We start from the raw sequence: 19,011 nt of genomic DNA, 5'->3' as shown, positions 1-19,011 counted from the left end.
TAAATGTCGGGTACTTCACTTGGTTCGCAACAACCCAATGCAGCAACATCGGCTCAGGGAAGAGTGTCTAGAAAGCTGTGTGGCAGAAAAGGAGCCAGGGGAACTGGTTGACAGCTGGCTGAACATGAACTGGCAGTGTGCTCAGGAGGTCAAGAAGGCCAATGCCATCCTGGCTTACATCAGAAATAGCGCAGACAGCAGGACTACAGAAGTAATTGTCCCTCTGCACTCAGCACTGGTGAGGCTGCACCTTCAGTACTGTGTACGGTTTTGGGCCCCTCACTACAAGAAGGACATTGAGGTGCTGAAATGCATTGAGAGAAAAGCAAAGAGGCTGGTGAAGGGACCAGAAAAGAAGATATATGAGGAGCAGCTGAGGAACCTGGGGCTCAGGGGAGACCTTATTGCCCTCTACAGCCACCTGAAAGGAGGTTGTAGCAAGGAGGGTTTTGTCTCTTTTCTCAGGTGACAAGTGATAACAATGGCAACAATGCCAGGGAACATTTAGATTGGACAGTAGGAAACATTTCTTAATGGAGTGGTCAAGCATTGGAATGGGAGTTGGTGGAATCCCAATCCCAGGAGACATGGTGCTTAGGGACATGCTTTAGTGGTGGACTTGGTAGTGTTAGGTGATGGTTGGATTTGATGATCTTATGGGTCTTTTCCAACCTAAATGGTTCTATGATTCAATGAAAGTCTGCAAACAGCAGGGAAAAATGATTCATAGAGGCTTGGTGTATTTCATTCATATCCATAAATAGTATTCAAATTTCTTTGATCAGCTCCTCTGTTGTTCCATTAATATCACTGCAGCAGAAGGTCTTGTCTGCAGCAGATGAGAAAGCCACTTTGTTTTCTTATAAAGTGGCTCACGTCTATGTCTATGCCCTTCCATGGCATTTCCCTATTGGCCAGTCTGGTCTAACTGTTCAGTGGCCTCCTTGCTAAGCACTGCTCAGAGGTTTAGTTAGGTAACTTGCCTTCACTTTCCTTTGTAGTCATGTGCTCTTTAGATACTCTGTGCTGCCAATCACTTAACGAAATCCAACAACCATAATCTCCAGCATAAAACAAAATAAGAGAACTTGTTTTATCCAGATAAAACCCATTACCTTCAGAACAATCTATGTGAATTTAGCCCTGGTTTGTATTTAAACTAATATCTTGTCCTGCGTTATTCTATTTCAGAAAGGTCAACATATATTTCCCCAGGATCCAGAGTTGAGCAACTGCCACCTGCTCATTAAATGAATCACTGATGTTTATGAACATTACATTTATAAGCTGGGTCTTTATACTATACATACATGCATGGAAATGAGTGACAAAAGAAATTGCTTATAATTCTGCATGCATTTAAGTTTGCAAAAATCAATAAGGCTTTACCTAAACACCGTATGTGCCATCTCTCTTATGCTTCTGTAGCAATCAGCAATACATTTAGGCATTTTGAAAACTACTGGAAACATAGACGAGTTTTCTGTTTGGTTAATCTTTAGTTTTTGAAAATCTTCTCAGGGATTTTTCTGTAGGTCAAGTATAATGTTTTCTGGGCCTCACCACTTGATTTCCAAAGCAGTTTCATGTAACACACAATAATTTTCTTGAAATACAGAAAAACTTTCTTAATCAAAATTACACAGGAATAAAAGGAAAGCCGCTAAGGAAGATTAAGCTCTGCTCCAAGAAAAGGCTAGAAAACTGAGAGCATGCCTATTACAGGTGTATAATACAGGTATAGGAATATATGAAGAAGCAAGTTGTGTATGCTAAATAAGACCAAGCCAGAAAGCAATATATGCAAGTATTGGGAAGAACTGCTTAGAATGAATAACAGAACTTTACTGAACTGATTTGGGAACACTTAGGATTGATTTTCCCACTCTCTTTTTTAATACAAATGATAAAATATGCTTAGTAAACATTTATTCTGAATAATGTTTGTTCTCGCTATATGGCTTGGTTTTTCTGAGCATCCAAGAGCTTGTCTAAGAGTAGGGAAGCATTTCTGCCACGCCATAAAAACTATTGTCATGTGCTCAGAGTCAACATTACCTCATTACCTGACCTTCTCAATGGTCATTTGTTTGGGTTTGGCTATCTGTATTTGCTGGTACGATGTAGAAACAACAAAAAACAAAAAGATCAATTCCTTCAGCTGTAACTTTCTTGTAATGCTGCCAAAAGTCATATTTTATAAGGCCAACAGTCTGACCAGCTCAGGATCCTGTCTCTATCACTCACCAGCCATTGATGAGTAGGACAGACATTACTTTCCTGGTAAGCTCTCTGTACAGCATCTGTGTGTTGATTTCATTCTCTAGAGCAAGAATATTTTTGATGAAAAAGAGAAGTAGTGTCATACTGCAATGACTACTGCAAACTATCAGCAGCAATTTTCAAGGGGTGGTAGACAAAGGGAATCTCAGACTTAGAAACACCCAACCTCCAGTCTTTCTTCTTCTCTGTAGCAAATCACAGCATCTTCATATGTTATGTGAACTGACTGAGCAACGTCTCCATCATTAAAAGGTAAAAGAAGGTAAAGACATTATGAGAAGGTAGTGTATACTGTCCAAGAAGCAGTCACTAGTGGTGCTGGTGTTCTTTCTTTTTCATGCAAAGTAAGAAAGTTTTGCTCTAGCTGGTGTTAGATAGCTTAAAACGCTGTATCTTCATAAGTAGAATAGTGAAGGGGTGATTCATCAACCTTGCTGGCTTGGTTGCTTTGTAACTTTGAGATCTCTTGAAAGTGACAGAGCCTGGAGGATGGGCAAGATGGATATTGTAGAGGAAGAAATGGGGTGGAATTGATGGATAAATCATGATTTAGAAATGTGGCCATCTGCTGCAGCTCACTTCCTTGTATGAGACTGCAGGTAACTGGAGTTCTGATGCCTGGAGAATGGAAGGTATAGATGTGGAAACTGAACAGGGTCTCTGAGTAAAGACTGGCTGTCTTCAAGGTTTCAGAGCTATTTCTTCTTAGTTTTATCTCAGTCATGCACTTGCTCTTGATGCTAGTCTGTGCCTATGGATGTATATATACACACATACATTTAAATAAAATAAGATTTTGTTCAAAGGCTACGTACATATATTGAGAAATATACATTCAAACAAAATCTCAGTTTTATTCCGTCTTTGTGCCCCAACCCCCTAACAAGGACTCAATTGCTTACTGGTTTCCAGACTGAATATATAGCTGTAAGTAATATTGAATCTAAATCATTTTTTCCCAGTAACAGCAATATGTCATCTGAATGTAATGGTTATATTGCTGTGGTAATAATACAGTGTGCAAGTCCTGGTGTCTCCAAAGCCTGAAATGTCTACCTGCAGACAGAATGACAATTCTGTATCTAATCCTTCATAATTATCTGTAGAGAGATTTAAGCAGTCATCAAATGCCTATCTTAAACCATTCTGTGGGTGGCTTCTCTCAGTTGACTCATTTTCCTTAATCATGATTTTCTATGCAAAGGACTTTTCCACATTTTTGCAATAGCATGTCAGGGCATGCTACACCTACTTGCGTATCTACACTGCATATGGGTGGTTTGTGTTGTAGGTAGCAAATGAAGGATACATTCAGTTTGTAGGGGAGGGAGAATAGGAATTTGACCAACCCTCCCCTCTCCTTCATTTTTGAATAAATAAATAAATAAATAAGAAGAAAAATTATTGGTGTCTTTACAATGACTGGAGTGGGTTTATTCTTTTCAGCCTGGAGTGGCCTGACAGTGCTGCTGACCTGCTGTGTGAATGGGGAGACTCTGTGCTTAATTCAGTGCTTCACCGGTCCTGGCTAGATGTCACCAACAGCTGTGGATTACATGACACGTCCAGAATATGATGAAGAAGAGTTTTCTTTCTTCAAGTTTTGTATGTTATAGGTAGAGAGAAACTAAAAAAAAAAAAAAGCTTTAAATTCTCCTTGGAGACTTATCTCAGAATTGTTCTGTATTTTACAGGAAGTCTATCAGATCCCTTTCACAGTTCTCATCACCTTTGTTATGCTCCTGAAACACTGCTCCATTCCTCCCTTCCAAATGTCTTCCTCCATCTTCAGGTTATTGCAGGGTGGCTACTGCATATTTTGTTGTGTGACTAAATGCAGATCCCTTCAAAGATTATCAATGTTCCTCAGGCTGCTGGAAGGGACACTAATGAGCAATCTGTATTTTTTTCCCTTGCCTCCTTTTTGTAATCCTGTATGAAGCATGTTCACACCATGCACCTCATGCAGGAATACATTATTTAGTACACAGATAACTTGGTTATCTGTGGAGCTTTGTGCTTCTTGTTCTGAGTGAGCCCCACTATACATCTTTCTGAGGTTTATACTCATGTTTGTTCCTTTAAAATCTTCCCTGTCTAGACTCTTGACTCTTGAGCTAGACTCTGATTGGGAACTGAATGTAGCTAGAATTCAGATAATTAGATTTGTTACCTTTCCCCCCACCTGCTATTTTTTTTTTTTTTGGGGGGGGGGGGGAGGCATGTTTCAGGAAAAATGAAAGCCAAAAATTAGATCTATATTTAAGTATTGTCACAGTAAGAAAAGTAGAAGAAATCATTAACCATGGAAAAGATCCGCACTGGCTGAAATGTATGGTGTTATGTGTGCTTGTACAGTCAGTACGAAACAGTGGTGCATTGTCTTTGTTTCACGTTTGTTCGAACAGAAAAGCTGGATTATAATGCTGAGATAACAATTGATATCCAAATAAATTGTTACTGAACCTTCAGTTATTTGCTACCTCTGCTGAAAAATGCCCATTAAAAACATTTCTCATTTAGCGAAGGGAAGTCCATGTCTTCTGCTAGATTTTGTTGGAGAAGTGGCTCTAGGAGTGTATTCAGTGGAGCTGGTGAAGAGATTGTCTTCCAACTTTGTACATAGTCACTAAGGTATTGAAAGTCACTAAGTATTGAAAATCACCTGAGACGAGTCTGGTACCCTGTGTGTTTGCCTTTATATTGGGGCATACAAGGAAGGTGTGACGTTCAGCAATAACTTCTTGTTTACATTCACAGAATGGTGATTGTATCCCTTCATCCCTGTTTTGCAATTTTTGCACTGCAATGTTATGACAGAATAGCTGTTGCTAGCAGGAAGGAGGAGAATCGCTCTTCTTCCACCCATACATGGGTGAGTGGAAAGTTTTAACTATCAAGATAAAATAATGTTATATAGATAACCTTACACTGGCAAAATTGGGCAACTTATTTTGTTTTACTGGGGAAAATGACACTTGGATACTTGGGCTGGCCACTAAACTGAAATCCACACTAAGAATATCTGTTGGTGCTCTTCTGCCAGTAAAATGGTCAAGGTGTGGTGAAAGCAGTGCAGAAATGTAGGGTAAACCTGGCTATGTCTGTTTATGGCTAGTCACACCTCTCTGCTGAAGGTCAGTGTCCCATGTAGTTACTGCAAGGAGCGTATGCTGCTTTGTTCAATTGCTTCTTGGCTTAAACCAAGACTGAAAGTAGGGTTGGTGCTCAGATGGCTACGGGAGTAGCTGAGGCTTGTGTGCATGCTCTTTTCTGATTTATCTGCCAGAGAAACAATTACCTATGACATGCAGAAGGGGCTGACTGCTAAAACAACTGGGCATGGGCAAGGACTTTGAGAGGAGACGTTAACCAAATGTTGGACATGAAACAAGCTTCTGACAAGTCTTCTGTGCAACCTTAAGTTTACTGGCAGCTAACCTGTCTTTCAAAGTAGATTCATACTCCTAACTAGTAGAGGCACTTTGGGAAATTTTGCCCTTCTTTTCATGAAGAGAAGAAAACTTTCTGATAATTGTATGAGGATCTTTTCCAAGTGTCTGTTGGAGAATTACACCATCATGTTAACAATGCTAGAATTAGAAATCTTGCAGTTTTGCCAAACTAAAATTAGTGGAAAAACAGTTTAAATATTTTACAGCTGTGCCGCATTACACAGTAATTGCATACTTAATAATACAAGATGTACACCACTACTTACAAGGAAAGTTAATTAATTTGCTTCTTAAATTATTATTAAAAAAAATGGCTGAATACTTCATAACTTCTGTATGTTTATTTCATGTTAGTGCTAACAGCTTTAAGTAACAAGGTTTTAATTTGTTAAGTATTAGAATATTATACACTTAAGCCTGATTTAAATGCCCTTTAAACAGTTCTGAACATGTTTCTCTTTCCTTAAAAAAACTCTTAGTTTGTGTGTCCAATAATGATATGGACACTCGGAGAAAAAACAACAGAAATAGGAATAATAAGACAAAATAATAACCTCTAGCAATTAGTATGTATATTTACAGCTGTTAAAAGGAGTGAGACCTTAAAAGAAAATAAAATTTGGTGCTGTTATTCTGCTGCTTGAGAATATATGATGCTGTGCACATATAAAGTTTTTTGATAGGCTTTTTTTCTATTCTTGCGCCAGAAATTATTTCAGTTTTACTTTAAGTTGATTTGAAGTCATTAGGACTAATCACTTAGTCTAACTACCATATTCCTGAAAATATAAATTTTCTTTTCCCAGCCAAACACGATACAGAATTTCTAATGCTTGTAATCTCTGTATTCATCAAATTTGTGATGAAATTTTATTAATTTCGGAGATTCTGTGTGCTTTTGCAGGCTTGTGGGTCTGTCTTAGAGTACAACCCACGGTATTGTCAGGAAACATGAAGACTGTTCTCTTTGGGTGTGCTGTGTCTTGGGGTTTAGCTGATCCAACTTCCTGTGATTGCTGTTTGCCAAGGACAGTCAGTTCTGTGCCTATTTTCTTCTGTCTCTTTGGAATTTGGAAAAATGTCTTTTTGCTATCATAGAACTGGGATGAAAATCTCACAGCATCCTGAACCTTTCTTCTTTTGTGTTTCTGTCCTTCACTCTGTACAATGCTGCTGAAGAAGCTTTGGCCATTTCTGGGACCCCAAATCCAACTGGGATTTTTTCTGGGTATATTCTGCTTCTTATCTTTAGGGACTGTGATGTGAACATCTAACAACACAAGTGGTCTTGGGGAAGAGAATGTCAGCAGAGGCCAACTCACACTTTATTATTGTTCTGTAATTGTGTGACCTAAATATGTGTTAGAGTTTGCCACTGCAGCCTTTGCAAAAATGTCATACCTTTTGAAACTGTTTTTTGTCAATACTTCAGATTGTTAATAGTGGATAGCTGTGGTGACACGTCTAAAGCTTCATTCTGCTTAAATTTCTGCCCATTAAATAGCAGATATTATGGAGATAGTTATAATGTTAAGAGTGAAAGTGGATCCGAGATGCACTTTTTTTTTTTAATCTGTAACATACAGATATCCCTCTCCCCCAGAGAGGGATATATTACTCCAGGGAAATCCTGTGTTGTTTGTTTGTTTGCTTGTTTTTGTTGGGTTTGTTTGTTTGTTTCTGCTGTGGAGATAGAGGAGTTGGGAGTAACACGGGGATTTTTTTTTTTCTCAGTCAAGACCAGTAACAGATCTGCACCTACTTCTGTTCCGTTTTTCTTCAGTTTTTGTTTGTTTATTTCTGTGCTACCAGCATTAGTGGTCTTTTACTTAACAAAAATTATTGCAGCTTCATGACATATCCTTTTAAACTTTTTAGGCAACACCATGGGAAACAGTATTTGTTTTGTTGTTGTGGGTTGTTGTTGTTGTTGCTTTTTTTGTTTGTTTGTTTTGTTTGGTCAAATCTTCAGTTACTTCTCCTTATTTGGGGCTTTTGATAAAAATGAATTCTCCTGGAGACATGGAAATCTCGGCACTTCCCTCTCTGCCCTATGTTCTGCAGAGGGCCTCCCTGTTATGGAGAATAAAACCTTTAAGCTCTCAGGGGCTTTAGCTAACCTCTCCTACAATGCTTAAGCCTCCTCATGAAATGAAAGACATACTGCAGTTTAAACAAATGTTGGATATGTTCACTTCTGTTTTTGTTTTGTTTTGTTTTTTTCCTAGGGGGGTGGGATGGTGCTTCTTGTATGCACTTTTGTTTCATCCTCCTACTAACTTGTGGAGGTAAGATCATCTCATCTCTGTTTTTCACATGCTTATTCCTTCCTACCTGTAGCTTTTCCAAACACTGTTTCTTTTGCCACATTAATTATATTGCAAAGCCTTCTTGATTTACAACTAACAGATTCAGTATTGAGATTCAGTATTCATTTTCCACTGAGCCACTGTCTTTGCTCCCATGAACAGCTCTTGTGAAAATCTCTGGTTATCTTGTCCACTTGGTCCAGTATTTGCATACTTGATAATTATCAAAACAGTTTAAAAGTTTTCATATTTATTGTGGTTGCTGTGTTTTTTTCTAAATGTGTACTGTTGTCTTGGTTTCTGCTAATTGCCACTGATTGCCATTCATAGGCTGCTGGAAGGAAGGTTATTTTTTTATTTTTTTTTTTGTCCAAATCTAACTTTGTGCTCTCCATGTCTTTCCTCTTTAGGATGTTTTTCTGTACTATTTTGAGTTCTCCATCACTGTGACAGTGTCAAAACATTGTGTCAGAGCATTGTGACTAAACCAATACAGAAATTTCAGTTTGCTTTAAATGACTGCTATTACAAAGCTAATTTCAGTTGGCTGCGCCAAAACTAATTCCGGGTCTTCCAACATATTTGAGCGCTTTATCCTACATCCATCCCAACAGCAACTAAGTTTCTTAAAAAGAACTTAGTTAACACTTGCAAAATGACAAAATAGGCTTCTGTACCTTTTGCGTTTTCCATTTAAAAACATCTCTCACCTTTCCATTTATACGGAATGCAGTTCTCTTCAAATTTCTGTGTTACAGTTTCAATGCAGTTTCTTCTGCTGAGTTAACTGAAAACTATTAAAATCATCAAGTGCCTCAGAGTCAACTATTGTCAGAAATAAAACAACTCTTTTCTATTTTCACCCACTGCTTGCAGACAAAGAGAGAAGCACTGTTTAAATCCTTTTCACTTGCCTTCCATGCTTCTGCAGAGTTTCGGTTCTGCTGGAGCTTTTAGCTGCTCTATTTGTGGTTTTCTGTAGTTTTTACTTCAGCTATAGCAACATTTGTTGTGCAGAAATCAGTTAGAGTGAAGAAAAACATAATAAGGCTCCTTTTTCTATTGTTGATTGCTTTTTAACTGATGTGCAATTGTTACACATGTAATTATTTAGGCCAGACCTAAGTTCATCATAAAATTCACCAAAGTTTTCATTAACCACCTCACAAGTAATAACAGGGGAGGGTCAGTGTAAACTAAGATGTCTTGTTCAGTCTTCTTAACCACACTATGCTTCTCTTCCTTTTTTAGTCCTACACCTGTCCCTCAAATATCACTTGTCACTGATTCATACTTCCTTTGTTCTTTGGAGAAACTATTTTTTTTTTAATATATTTAAATGAGGAAACTGCATTTCATGCAGTTGCATGAATGTGATTTCTGGATGTACTGTTGCTTTGGACAGAAAACCAACTTTTGCATTCACTTCTCCAGCAGCCCATCTTGTATCTACGGATTCATACAAGTACCTTGTAACAGGCAACCTGCTATATCTTATCATTTTATACACCCTAAACTAGTTCAGCCAAAGTGTATAATTAAATCAAAAACATCATAAATTATAGCTAGCTTTTTCAGATTTCTCAGTAAAGTGAAAGATGGAAGAAATGTCATTTGTCTTCAGAGAACTTATCATTACTTGAATAATAAAATTCAGGAGAAGGAAAATGGCTATTATATATGAATAATTGCACTGAATATTTCCCAATTTGCGTATTTGATGCTATATCAAAATATATTGCAATGTAAGCCACAGGATTTAATGTAAAAAGAATATTTTTAATTAGAAAAAGCTTTTATTCCACTTTCTATAATGCCTATCAAAAATATATTTTTTAAAAATCTGCACTTTTTTCAATTAGAAAAGCTCAATTAATCAACAAGAGCCAAATGAGTTCTGTTCAAACTAATGAAACATAACACCGTTTACTCCCTTCATCCATTCATTTCTTCAGAGGTCAATTTTGTGACTGTGCTGCTTTAGGGCTATTTCAGTATTAGTCTTTTTTTTTTTCTTTTTTTTCCTTTTTTTTTTTTTTTAAATGTGCTCTAGTCCCAGAATTTAGAATGAAGTTTCAGAAGGATTAGTCCATCTTGCAATTAGTGTGTGTGTAGCCACCAGAGTGCCTGGTAATAACAGCTTCCGACAAGAATGGATGATTATTGAAATAGAATTCTATCTCCTGTAGAAATAGTGGGGAATCAATAAATTATTATTCTATAAATTATTAAATCTATAGGCATAAGATGACCATAAGTTGAGTTCCTTCTCATTAATTAATTAAATGAGGACATACGCCCATTGTTGCCGTCTGTCAATTTAATAATTTATTGAATAATGGATGCTGCTAATACAAGGTTGAACATGATGATATCCATCTTCAGTGCTACTCCACCATTAATGAGCTTGACACTACATAAGTCTACTCCACCCTTTTGGCAAATGTCTTCATTCAATATGGTTCAGTAGAAGGCATCATTCAGACTTAAATCTAGCAGGTATTTCCTTTCTGACAAAGTTGTTTGATCAAAAATTTGGGTTCACAAGAGGCACTTTTTTTTTTATTTTTGAGCAGTGGGGTAGGGTGAGAGTGCTAAAACGGTACCATGAAAATAAATGTAAGAAAAGGAAGGGAACAAGGCTGATGTGTTTAAAAAGGCCAGCTAAATAGTCCGTTGTAAAGCTGTAGACCTTCTGAGGAGGTCTACACATAGCTCTTGCAAGAATCACTTAGCAGTTACTATAGTCTTGAGTTTGACAGTAAACCTCCAGATTTGTTATTAACTCTTCCTATAAAAGAGTTGGTTTAAGCTCTCTTAATGCTGTCTTCCCTGGTTCAAAAAAAAAATAAAAAAAAAAGGGAGACGAATTCCTTTCAGTCCTTTCGAACTATTCTATCTTGGTTTTTGAACAAATGTGTATTAAATGTTATACATTGTTCCTAGTAAGGATATGGCTTGTCTCAATTTCTTATCCAACTTTATAATTAATCAAAATTTTATTTAAATGTGTGAACCCCTGCATCTAATGTAAGTCATACGTGTTATTTTCTGTGCTCCGAAAATATCTTCCGACGAAGTTGACTTCAAGATAGCTCTGTGCTGATGTCCTGATGTACATCATTAAAAGCTAAACCAAATCAAATGAACACTTATGTACCCCTGTGACCTCCTGGTTTGTGTTTTACAGACCTTCAACTGGCTCTTGCAGGCTGTATTGATTATATATTATCACATATACCAGATGATCTCTGAGAATTGCATTAACAAGATAAATGGCCTAAATACGTTTAATTGAATTTTCATGCATCTCTTCAATAAAGTAAGGGGATGTCAGAAAACAAGTTACATTTGAATTTGTTTCTTTGTTTCTACAGTGATTAATCAAAACTTTGTTTTTATTTCTAGATAATCGCATTCTAAATAGAAAAGGATGTTTGGGAAAATCCACTAGTGAGAAAACCACCGAGTTATAAGTGGCTAGGATCTAAATGAATAAAATAGATAACAAACATGAATTATCATACAGTGAAAGTAGTTTATATATAACAGGCCATATATTTATACATTTGGATTTCCTTTAGTAAATGGAGGCTTGTAATGGCTGCAAAAGACAAGTGATTTCATCATACAGTGGGTGTTATTAAGACTTCATATACTGTTACTTGTGCAAGGTACTTGAGGTAACAAAAACATGTTACTTTTCTTTAGTTATGTGATCTCTATCTTCAGGTCAGTGAACTCAATAAAATATTAATGCTTACATATTTCACCAAACAAGGCAAAACTAAATATTTAATTAAAAAAAAAAAACCTCTGTAGTTTTTGCATATGCTTTGTTATTTCGATTGCTAAAGTTAATTTGCAGAATTCAGATGCTTAGCTTACCCAGGAAATGCATTGAAATTGTTAGAAATTTTGTACTTATCAAGATCAGTGTCCAGTGGCACATACTAAGTCCTGGATGGTGTCTGCAGATATGGTTAATGGCTTACATATAATTTGAATATACTCACAACAGTGGCAACTTCATCTAACACTGGCCCTGTAAACTTTCTGCAAGGAAAACTATTGAGCATATTCAGTAGGAGTTTTCCTTATAATGTAATGGAATTTTGTACCCTAATTTGTACTGGATTACTGCTCTTGGAACTCTTGAAAAGACTTTTAGGACTTCCAATCAGAGCCAGAAGAAGGTCATGATGAACAGCAATGTGCAAGGGCACTCCTCTCCCCAGCCCTGCCTCAAATAAATCCTGTCCCCCCTCAGACTCCAACCCCCAAAATGGATATATTAACATGATCTATAATATTTATATATTATAAATGATCTATAATATTTAAATTATCTATAGTATTACATGTCACCAAAAGAAGTGGATGAGACTACATTTTAAAACAGTGATCAACAGGCTGTCATACAAACACGTATTTTTCTAGATGTGGCAACAGATGGCTCCACTTAACAAAAGAATGCAACCTTATTTGTATTTATATTCTCTTAGTCACTTCTTTAAGCCAAATTCACTTGCAGCTTGGCCCATGAGGGTAATTAAAGCACGGCCTGAGACAGCAAGATGGGGGGGGGGGGGGGTTGCTACAGGAGAGGCATACCTGCACTCATAAGAGGTCCTCACCATTTTCACCCTGTGCAGAGAACTGGTGTAAAACCCTTGCTACTGGTTAGCCCTCAGAAATAGATACTGGAGTCTTAATGAAGTGACACTTTGTGCTGTCATTTTAAAGAAGGATGAGTTTTATCTTTCTAGTAAACTGTGCTAAGTATGCAACAGAAACTTTATTTCTAAATCAAAGATGAAATATTTTTAACCAAAAAGGGGTTACCTTTACTACTGCACATGTATTTTAGAACTGTAGAATATGTATAATGATTCATGTAAAATATATATTACACACACTGTGTATATATATGTATATGTATAAGGAAAAAGGGAGTGAAGGAGGATGAAACACCACTGCAAGAATAACAACCAGATGTGTTAACCATGAAAGGATGAGTAGGTAGCAACATCGTGATTTATTAGAATAATGGCATAGAAATAGACTTATCCTGTCATAAACTTCTGGGCAAGCTATTTTTCTCTTATGCTAATCATAAATCATCATTTTGCTTTTATGCTTGAAAAGAAACACCTCAGACTACCTCAGGCAGTAACTAGGGAAAGAATGGTTTTCAACCAAAGGTCAGGACTGAATCTTACAGAAATTTCCATTTTTATGCCATCTGGATGCGGATAATACAGTACAGTATTTAGATCCAGATCACTGTTAATAGCTTTGGTGATAGAAACTCCCCTAAGGGTGAGAGGCTTTAACAAGGAAATGTCAATGCCTCACTCAGAAATAATTTTCTGAGAGACCTAATAATGATTTAAGTGACCATTGTTGGGATATCATGATACATGTGTGTGATGTATCATCAATACTGCAACCATACTGCAAGTAGGATCTGTCCAAGAGAACTGATAGTCAGATGGAAAACACCAACTTTCTGTAACTCCATTGATTAAGAGAATTCGGTTAAAACCCATGAAATACCACAGAAAGCTCTGAAACATAGTCCTTGGCTGCTGTTAGCCCAGTTGTTATATACCTTACCCCAAGGTATATATGGGTCTGATCCCATATCACTAACCAAGAAGATCAAACAAGAAATATCTTTAGACAGTGCTGTCTAAATGGTCTGAGACATAGCTACAATAAAATGCATTTTGGATTGAAGTTGGTCCTGAAATTGTGGGCTGGAATGAAAAGTACTTGATATGGTTTGTGAGGTTGCTCTGTTGTCTTATGACTTCCTAATAATGCTGCTGATGATTCTTGCTGCTTGAAGGAAGAACTGCTGAAGGGGTCATGTAAAAAGTCACTTCTTTTCCTTGTAACATCAGAAAATGTGTAGGGTGCTCTGAGCCCAACAACTAAACCTTTTTCAGAACCATGCTCCAGTTTATGTTTAGATATATTTTTTTTTTAAAGGAACTCGATCTTTCGAGAAGAATGTTGTGAAAATTCAGGAGAGTGTTGTGAAACCTCTGGCCAATGCAGGAGTTAGACATATCATTTAGGGTCAGAAATTTATTTATCAGAAACTCAAATGGGTAGAAATCTGAGGGAGAGTGCACATTTGAATGCTAGTGACTGTTACTTGGGAATCAGTCCTGTTGATTAATCCCTTGGCTTCCACAGATCATTTGCTTTTAATGAAGATAAGTTTTTTTGTTATTTCTGTGAATTCTTGTCATTACTTATTAGCTACTGGATTAGATAGATCCTAATGGATCAGTCACAGCTGGCCCCATTCACAGCAGCTCCAAATACCACATTTTCTTGGAAATTATTTGTTCCTTTGCATAGACTGAGAACAGCTTTTCTTCCTATATACCACTGCTACAGCTTTTCTCAGCGGAATTAGGCTCAAGGTCACCTGCCTACCTAATTTACATTACTTATTAAGCTCACATAATGCCAAGAACTTTTGAAAAAGTCGTGTTTGTGAAAAGTTTTGGACCATGCAGCTGGAATGGTAAAGTATGGCAAGGTATCTTGTGCGCTGTTCACTTTTATTGATGCTGTGGGGTAGAGCAAGTCTAATTTTGGAATGTGTTCACTTTTCTGTTCTGGAATTGTGGCTATTTCAAAATTACATATGTATTTGTTTTTGAGAGATTCAGAAAAGCATCTAGGAATTTCTTTTAGAGGTGACATGGGATTCTATTTTAGATGTGATCTGTAAACTGCATGAAGAAAACTGGTTTATATTTAAAGTAATGTAGCCATGCACTGGAGCAGAATATAGTCTGTATGTATAAACTGCACTCCTTAGTCTGATACTACCTCTCCGTTATTTACCAGGATAGCTCCCAGAAGATGTGAGTCACTGTTGTAGTGTTATACTAGGCTCTGTACAAATAAGTCTCATGGTACAGTTCAAGCTGCCAGTATTCACTCTGGTAAGGGGAATGTTGTAAGTTCTTCTTCATAATAATAACTAGTTAACCTACAGATGAAGTGTCTTGGGCCTAGCTCAGCCATGCAGGTTAGATGGAGAAGCAAGGTTTCTTCCTTGAATCTGAACAGCCACATAAAATGTAATTAAATCTTGCTCTGTGGGTGGGATACTTACAAACAAGTATCCAGAGAGAGACTTAAAGGAGAAGAAAGCAGTACCCTTTGCCCTTCTACATGTCAGCCCCAATTCCAAACTTGTGGGGACAGAGAAGTTTGGGGCCAAGGAAGCTGCTTTCATTGCTGCTGCCTTGGTCGGCTCTCCTGCTTCTAACAGTTTTTAAAGGGGGAACGTGACCATTTCCTGAGTGATAGGTCCTCTGAGGGGTGCTTCTGCAGTAGCACAGTTTATGCATCACCTTTTCCTCAGTGGAATGTTTAAAGGCCCCATCTAGTTCTGAAACTGCAACAGTAGTAATAGAGATGAACAAAACAAAGAGAATGTGTTGTTGCTAATAGCCATGGTCTAAAATGCTAATAGTCTGTAATGTACCATAATGAATATTAATAATCACTAATAAATGCATTTTTATAGTGATAGAAAAAAAGTGTGTTTTTAAAGTACTGCAATATCAACTGTCTGCTTGAATCAGTGATTTGACACTGAAAATGCTTACCAGAAAAAAACACCTCTTGTCTGTAGCACGATAGATGTCCTGAGGGGCATGCAGAAGTCAGAAGACATTACTTTCCTGCAGTGTGTAGGCAGACGCTAAGATCACTTGAAACAGGAGCAGAGGAAAGACTGTATGCGTTTTCTTTTTGCCATGGAGTTGCTTTGTGTAACATACTAATTATTCATTTCCATTTGCCACTTTGCAAATTTGTTAAAAAATGTTTACAAATAATGGTACTAAAATGTCTCTGGAACAATGTGAATATGTACTCCAGGTACTGTAGGAGAAACTGGCAGCCTTTGATTACTGCCTGAGAAGGTGATGACTGTCACGGGGCATACTCAAGGAATAGTAGCATTTCCAAAGCAGTAGGATAAAGTCAATAGATGGAAGGGTCAGGCGTAGATTTTTCATTAGATCTCTCGACTATTGACTTTGTCATCCTGTTTTGGAAATGCTCATATCACCTGGAACTGACCAGAATTTGAATCAGACATTAAACAGAGACATCTGCGAGTAGTTAAAATTATTTCTTGGTGGTTTTTGGCATAGAAAATTTGTAAGAATGGGAAATGAGAGCCTTGCTTGGAAATAGTCTTCCCCAAATGTTTTGGAATGTAAAGGGAAGGATTGATATCCAGCTTAACGACTGTGTATGTATCCTAAAGGTGTTGGACATTATAGCATTGGGTCTCCAGCCCAGTTTTTGAATTGTCTGCATCAGCTTATCAGTAAAATACTGGAGGGGAGGAAAGGTGACTCTCATTGGTAAGTGGCTTTAATATATGTGTTGGTTGGTTTTTGTTTGTTTATTTGTTTTTCATTTATATATGCCAGCTTTTATGTCTTTGCAAACATGCCAAGAGCATTTACTTTTTGTGCATTTAGGTCTTTCTTCTCCTATGGTAGTGATAAATGCAGAGGTGTTCAACTCCTTTGCACTTGAGGAAAATTTAGCATGGACTTCACCCTGTCTTTTGTGTCCAGGGCTCTGGTGCTGCTCTCTGAGACCTCTAAAGGTTAGGAGAGTGCCCGGGCCAGCTAAGAGTGGACTATGCTGAGGAATATAACACACTGCAGTGATAACTGCTAGTCAGAGTCGGTTCCTGGCGTGCAGCAGGGCTAGGGCATGGGGCTGAACCTCAATGATCCTAAGGGGGCAAGTAATAAATGATAAGGAATGAATGATGCATGTGGAAAAAGCATTAGGAATGTATCAGATTTGTATTAATTATAGGTTAGCTCAAGGCCCTCACCACAAAGGGATGGTGGAGCTGCCAATTTTTGTTGATAGGATGTTGGAAGTTTTATTCAAGAATACTTGTTCTGTGCATAAAATTGAGACTTAGGTTGTTACTTTGCTTTCTTTTAAACTAACTGTCCTGTTTAGTAGAAATCTGACTTGGGCTTTATGTTCAATAGGGATTGCTTTCTATTTTCCTGACTTCTGTGAAAATGTAGGTGTTTATAAGGTATTGGAAGTATTCTTAATAGGAAAAAGAGAGAATTCATAGTGAGCCATCCCCTTCCCTCCATATTTTTTTTCTTACCTTAATGAATCATCTAGTCTTGTGTGATTGCAGTTTAACCATGCTTAAGCACACTACATTTAAACAAGATTAAACCTGGTTTTGCAAGTCTTAAAATTTAGTTAATGAAAAACTTACAAACAATGTAATTTTTTTAGTTGTGCACTGTGTTTACCAACAGCTATAGTAAAGGGGAAAAAAGTGTTTATTAAGCATCAGAATATATTTGCGGAAGACAAGCTCTTTTCTTGCCAAAGAGCTTTCAGCTGAAGGAAAGACACAGATTAGACTTATGGGAGGTGGGGAAACTGGAAGACTAAAGACACAGGGCCGGGGCTTTTTATGTATGTTAATCAGTGAAGAAAAAGAAACTTTTTCAAGACTATTGGAAAGGTAAGTAGATTTTCAGTTAAACTATGGGAATATAAAATACACAAAGGGAAGTGAATATCATAATATTGAATCCTGTTTTATTAATCATGGGCCTTCTACTGTTCCCTGTGGTTAAAAAAATGCATAGGATCAAATCAGTAGGAAAAAAAAAATCTTTTTTGAAGAGTTGTAGCAATTCAGAACAGGAGCATGGTAATAACTTCTTGACTTTTGTAATCATCTAAATTTGTGGAAGAGAGTGACTCAGAGAAGGGAGCTCCTTTGGGAGAGCTGGGGAGCCCCTAGCTCTCAGCAGCGAGGTGCTTGAGAGCTTGGTCCCATGTTCTGAGCTCTCGTCTGCCCATACCCTGAGATGGCAGAGAGCCTGGAAGCTCCTGAGGAAGTGTTTCCCTTGGGAATCTGGGGAGCTGAAATACACTCACACACAAATCCCTTGTGTTTTTTTACTGAACTGAATTTAACAGTAGGGTTTGGGCTGGAGTCGAGGGCAGGGGGGTCATGTGGTTTTTTTTCATAGAAGACCTGGAAACTTTGTTTGGACAAATGTTTACCCTCAGCAAGATAAACTTTTGAGTGCTTTTCTTAAATATTCAGAAGCACTGAGCAAGAGTCACTGTTGTGCCTCAGCTCATCCCAGTATAGCTGGCAGGATGGTAACGCTATACAGGTAATTCTGGTAGCAGCGCTAACCTGGGGGAGAAATGCTGACCCATACAGACTGGTGCAGGCTGGCTCTGTGCTTGGGCTACTTTAAGCCCCAGTATGGCTCTTGGTAGTCCCTCTTCATTTTAACTGCATGTGACTGGAATCAGAACAGCACCCTGGGTGCAAGTGGAAAAGTTTTTGTTCAAGAGAAGCAGAACATCAGAGAAGGAACATAAGCATTTCTCTTTTACTGTATATTTAATGAGGTAGGGAAAAGCGGCCAAGTGGATCCATATTTTTTACTTTCTTGGTACATTTACCATATAAACATCTGAAGCAGCTTTGAATTTTGTCTGGTGTTTGAATGGTTCAGGCAGAGATTGCTGAGGCTCTGTTTACCACAGCTTAGATATGAAACAGCTGTTATGCTTCTGGATTTTTGTAACATTGTTAATATAATTAGGTTGCATACAATTCACTGTTCCAATCTAATTTTGCAAGGATGCTGCTTTTGACACTCTGTAAAGAACACCATCTCTCTGTACGGTTGAAGTTTAAACATCTTTTTCTACCACCTGAATGATTTTCTTGTGTTTTTCTTTGGCGAAACATTTCTCTTTAAAAATTTCATCTCACAAGAAAGAGCATCCCCAAAACATTCCTTGCTGCATGCACATTCAAAGAGTTCTCTGTTCAGAAGCAGAAGCCTAATTGTTAGTGAGTCACTTTCAATGTCTGATTCTGTTAAATGTAC

The 19,011-nt window shown here is 37.6% G+C and overlaps 1 protein-coding gene across 7 annotated transcripts in view; it reads left to right on the top strand.

Annotated features, from left to right (window-relative positions):
• The window catches only part of LOC308188017 (uncharacterized protein), a 625,739-nt gene that overhangs the window by 331,529 nt on the left and 275,199 nt on the right, over positions 1–19,011 (top strand). Inside the window, exon 5 of one of the 7 annotated variants that reach the window (XR_013945078.1) lies at positions 3,730–12,277. The exons of the other annotated variants lie outside the window; for them this stretch is intronic. The gene's annotated coding sequence lies outside the window, so the exon portion shown is untranslated. Of the gene's footprint in view, positions 1–3,729; positions 12,278–19,011 lie in introns of those variants that run through there. 7 annotated transcript variants of the gene reach the window in all.

Source organism: Anser brachyrhynchus, assembly GCF_964034855.1.
Source record: "Anser brachyrhynchus genome assembly, chromosome: 1".
Lineage (NCBI taxonomy): Eukaryota > Metazoa > Chordata > Aves > Anseriformes > Anatidae > Anser > Anser brachyrhynchus.
This window is presented reverse-complemented; position numbering and strand designations above follow the sequence as displayed.